Raw genomic sequence first — 6,000 nt, 5'->3', positions numbered from 1 at the left:
GGCTGGGTCCCCCTACCCCATAGTCGCCAATGAGAGGTAGATTTAAAAGCGCACTTTTTGGTATTTTGGATAATTTTAGGTGGATCTACAAGGTGTTTGTGAGTGAAAATAAAGATTTTAGGCTTCAAAGTAGTTCGTGGTACAAAGTGGTCAATGCACAAGAGATAGAGCGTTTTGAAGTTTGAGATGTAGCAAAGGGCAAAGTTGAGACTACAAATAATGAAGAAGCATCTAGCCATGACTAGGGCATTAATTCTATGTGTTTGGGCGAAATTTTGAAGTGGCAAGACCTTAATTGGAGGAATATAGTTTGTGCAACTTAAGAGGTTGGAAATTGCCAATATTTGAAGGGACGTGGACCAATTTTAATGGAACATGGGCCAAAGGCTGAAGGAGCACTTAATGTATGTATATTTTCATGCAAGAATCGTGGAGAGAGGAACAAAGAGCAACAAAAGTGGGTGCCAAATTTTTAGGCTATTCTTGATCACTACGTGAGGAATATGCATCATCTCTCGCGAGATATATGAAAAATGGATCCCCCTCTTCATCCTCTACACGATGATGTTAATCTTGTGGTGTAATTCAAATAAAATAGAATGCTACTCTCCCTCTCTCTCTCTCTCAATAGTCTTTCTCTCTCATCCCTTTCCTCTTACATAATGGCTATTCTTATGAGAGAAGAACAAGGGGCGAAAGAGAGGAAGAGGTGAGAGTTATGTGAAAGAAATGATTGGTCGCATGTTTTTGGTCTCTATGGAGGGCTCATCAAGCATGTCAACAGCTATGGTAAGCATTAGTGACCTTGGGAACCACTCAATGTCTTGTTCGTATTACAACACATAGGCAATTTAATAGGTAAGTGGCTTAGTTTTTCTAATAAGTAAAATCCAATTGAAAAAACATTTTAAAAATATATAAAGAAAGATATGAATATAATTATCAGTGCTTATTATTGGATGCTCTAAGTTTTCTTGGTTTTTTAAGAATAAAGTGGCTAGAAATTGAGAAAAATAAGAAAAAACTAGCTAAAACTACCAATAAATAGAAAAACACTAAGAATAATACAATAAATCTAGAAATGTAAAAATATCACATTTTTCTTTTCATATAGTTCAAAAAGTAAGAGTTTTAAGTGCAAAACATGTGTATTGATAGCACGTGGTTAGGGTCCTGGTGCCATGCGTAGTGAGCTAAATGAGAGAACATATTGAATTCTAATGAAGAATACTGAGAGTATTGTGTTTTTGTTTGCATATCATATCTAGGGCGAAAATGTGTAAAATATGTACCTAAAAGTAACACGAGGAACACTCGGTACTTTTGGAGTGTGTGCAACATCGATACAACACATAGTTGAAAGTCATGAAATGATATAAAGACTTGTTTATTGCATCCTCAAAAATTAAATTTTTGAAAGCAGTTATGGTGACAAAGTTTTCAAAAATTTCATACAAAAATAGATATATATTTAAATACCTCTTATATTAAGCATGATGTTTGCGCTTCTTGCTATGTGTTTTTCTCCTTGTTGAGGTGCATGTTGATTAAGGGTTGATATGCTACTTCTTGACCTCCGATGTGCATGTGTGTACTCTTGTTGATCATTTTTGTAAAGCATTAACAAATAATGGCTCTATTTTCTCCTCCTTTTTCTTCTTCTTTCTTTCTTCTTTTCTTTTTCCACTAACCTAAACCGCATGCACCAACTAGTTATCATGAATAATTAAAAAATAAAAAATAAAACCATACAACTGTGATTTTCAAGGCAAGACCACTCCAATCGATATCATCATTTTTAAAAAATAAAATAAATAAGATAAAAAGGCATGATCTTATCCTAACTAGAATATGTAAAATGAAATTTTCCAATGTTATCACAAATCAATACTCTTAATAATCCAAAAAAAACATCTAATCCTAACTATTCGCACAAATGTTTCGTGGTTAGCAACACAATGCCCCCTATTCTGCATTACGATATCTACACAAGCAGTCACGTGATCGGCGTGTCCTTGGTTCCAGCAAGGGAACCAAAATGTTGTGCTGCACGAGCCGAATGTAGTGGGACTTTGGACATACTCTTATTCTTTCAAGAGCTTTGGCACTTGAGAATCAACGACTACCTCTCACAGAGTCTCTCCCACATGAATATAAGCATTCATTTGCAGTGAGTGGATTGGCCTTCCTTCAATCCCATGAAGGATGCACTTTGCACACTTCATGATCCAAGTGAGTGCTTCTTTGTTGACTCTCAACCCTCTACAACCTCCACATACAAAAGAGAAGCATGGGTGTGGGAAGAGAGAGTGCTTGGAGAGAAGATGAGTAGAGCTTCACCCTCTTGGTCCTTCACCCTCACTTTCTCACTCTCACCCTCACTCACTCTCTCACAATGAAAGTAGGTAAATGCACAAATTTTGCACATGTATGAATAGCTTGTTCTATTCATTCTCATCCTTTTTTATACATAGTTTCTAGGGTTAGGGTTTTCCCATCTCTCCTGGGCATTCAACCCACCTTGAGGCCACAAGACCAATCATAGTGCTACGAGATAGTGGATAGCCTCATGTTTTACAAGACAGATAGATGGAACAGCTCGAGGCTCTAGTCAGAGCCAGTTTTACACAGATCTACTAGGGTTACTAGACTACCATACTGATATACTCTGTCTCTAGACTATGTCATGGTCATGGATTGTAGTTTGCCTTGTATGTAGATGCTATGATAAGGGATGACATTCATAAGCGAAAGAGGGCTATGTAGTCAGAGATGGATTCTTTGGAAAAGAACACTCCTTGGGAGTTAGTTCCTTTGTCTAAAGGTAAATGTGCATTGCCAAGCAAGTGGGTCTACAAGTTGAAGTATCTCTATATGATGCATTGCCTAAGTATAAGGCAAGATTAGTGGCCAAAGGAGTCGAGTAGAAGAGGGGGATTGACTTTGATATATGTCAATACTAGTAGGCAAGATGACCACCCTTTGTACAATTCTTACTTTGGTTGCTCGAGAGGATATGGAGTTAGTTTAGCCACTTTCTTGCATAAGTGCTACAATTGTTTCTTGTTGTGAAAAGCAAGTAGCATTTGATATGGAAGTTGCATAAGAGCTTATATGGCTTGAAATATGCTCCTAAGGAATGGTATCATAAGTTTGATGCCTTTATGTGGTTCAAGGGTTCCTTGGTTTGCTTAGTTGGGATTTGCCTTCAATTTGCTCCTTGGAAGACAAATTATGCCCTAGACTTAATGTTGGCTTAGCCTCTTGAAATTCTCTAAAATATTTCAATTGCCAAATTTCATGTGCTAGGTCCTAAATTTTAGCACTCTTCCCAGGGTGACTAGTAAACCCTAATTTTTATTGAAAATTAGGTTTTAACAACAAAAATTATTTAGCACACTCTTGGACTCAATTTGGCTTAGATCTCTTAAGGAAAGTTGTGAATTAGTTGAGAGATTAAAGAGGAACCTAAAGAGAGAAAATTCAAAGTTTCATTGCTAAAATTGGCTAAAATAGTCCCACATGCTATCATAAGCTTGTAGACAGCCTATAGGGGTTGTTACCTACCTCCAATGGCCTCCTGATAGGTTGGCAACAACTCTCTAACAGTCTCCAATGGCTAGGTTGATTACCAATGGGACTAGAAAATTGTAGTAGCAACTCTCTTTCCTGGTCTTCCAACCTCCATAATGTTGGGATGAGGCTCAACTAGTCTCTAATATCCTTTCTCTCACTTGCATGAGAAAGTTTTTCTGAGTGGCAATCTTCTAAATGCATTTTTAGTAATTTAATCAATTGTTTAAGATTAATGGTCTTGGAAATTAATTTAGCTATTTTTTCATGTCCAAAAATTAATAATGTCCATCCATAATTAAATTGGCTAGGCAACTTTGACTTGAGCCTTTAACTAGCATTAATTTATTAATTAATTCCTAGTTTGTAGTGTCACCATTGGTACTTATAGATCAAATAAATGTTGTAGGCCAATATAGACATTAGGCACCACCTACTACCTTTCAAGTATAACATATTACAACTTTTGCCTTTGACATTGCAACTGATATCTTGTGATCCTTGGCCTATCACTACGAATTAACTATCTTCAACAACACATGTACACCTCATATCTGCACATTCAATTAAATAAACCAAATCCTAAGAAAAGCATAAAAAAATTCACATCCTCATGAGACAAATCTCCCCTTTGATACCTTATAATCATCCTCAATTTCATTGCAACTTGACAAAGCATATGTTGGCACTACTAGAAATACAAGTTGGCAACATAGGCAAACAACATGTGCATCTGTTACTTGACCATGCTCATCCCCTTGCACACTTAAAATTCCAGTTACTTAAACTAGTTGTGATCCATATACATCATGAATCATAACCAATGTCAGAACCATAAGAGGTGCATCCACATGCCAAATCCCAATACTATTTTGACCACCAAGGAAAATCAATGCATAAACTAAACATAACTAATGCCTCATAGCAATGATGTACCAAACATGATACTTATGTAAAGAATAAATCACTTCCAAACCACATGTAGCTTATGCAAATTTACTTTGCTTGCATGACTTGCAAATGGACATTCCATACCATCAATGTATCCCATACATGCCTTGCAAATGTATGCCACATTTAAATGTACATTCCATGTACTCCATACGTACTAGTAGCCTTGCAAATGTGTAGTTTCAGAGCGTAGGTATAAACCATACACATTTGCATACTGACTCATAATGACTAGCACACTAAATAGTAATCTCAAAGGGGAAAATACTAGGGGTGTAGCCTTTCCCTTGAGGATAGGGCAATATTTTGAACCTTCTATGCTTTGTTAAATCCAAAAGAGCTTGATCCTTCCATAGATCTCTTAAGTAGCACATAGAGGGACAAAATTTGGTTGAGATCTCTTGAGAGAAGCTATGAATTGGTTGAGAGAATAGATGGTGTTGGGGGTAAAGGCGCCTCCGCCTAGCCGCCCATGTATCACTACACTGATAGTACCCGCCACTCCACACTACAAGTGGCAGGTGCCCATCACAGTCACTTTATTCTTTATTCTTTTAGTGACAGTTTGAATAAAGGAAGGCCCAAACACACATTGTGACTGTTGGCGTTCCCATTTGGTCTCTCTTTCTTTCTTGCTCTTGCTCTCTTACCATAGCTCTTCCAAGCAAGCTTCGATCCTTCTCACCTTTCAATTGGTATCAGAGAATGGTTGCTTGAGCATTTTGACTCGGTTCGTGACTCCTCCAACTTTCTATCGATTACCTACAACTCATTGGATCTCCTTCTCGGCAACCATAGTCGACTCTCCTAAGCTCCTGTCACTCCCCGGCTTGAGCATTTTGGCTCGGTTCGTGACTCCTTCAACTTCCTATCGATGACCTACACTCATTGGATCTCATTCCCGGAAACTATAGTCGACTCTCCTAAGCTCCTGTCACTCCCCGGCTTCCCGAGCACCTACCCGGCTCATTTGGGCACCCTCAGGGCATTCCTTCAGAGGTATTAGAGCTTTCTTTTGTTATTTTACTTCAGTCCACAGGTTTTGTGAGAAGTAGGGCAGCCATGTCCTCTTGCTTCTTGTGATGCCTACTCTCTACTGGTGACTTTGCCCTTCAAGAGGGAGCTCCTAGGGGTCCTTGAACACTCCCCCAACCTTGCCTTGACCTTTCCCAGCCCTTCCACATGCCCCAAATTAGTTTGGGCCAGCTTGAAGACTTGCAAAAAAATCGTTTTTTACTTCAGTTCTCCCTTGGCACTCATTGGCAGCTTGAAAACACTTCATTTGGCACTTGGGAACACTCCCCTGATGCTCGACATTGGTGGTTATCATTGGCATTGATTTGTGGACTGATTTACCTCACTCCAAGACTGTTTTCCACAGTCCATAGGCAACCTCAAATAGTGGTACATCAGCAATTTATGTTTATGCTTGGTTGGCATTGACATTGGTTGCTCGGTTGTGGTCCCAAATGCGCC

Source organism: Lygodium microphyllum, chromosome 23 (genome assembly GCF_053477565.2).
Source record: "Lygodium microphyllum isolate KBCC chromosome 23, Lygodium_microphyllum_v1.1.10, whole genome shotgun sequence".
NCBI classification, from domain to species: domain Eukaryota; kingdom Viridiplantae; phylum Streptophyta; class Polypodiopsida; order Schizaeales; family Lygodiaceae; genus Lygodium; species Lygodium microphyllum.
The sequence above is the reverse complement of the archived record's forward strand: the minus strand, read 5'-3'. Positions refer to the sequence as shown.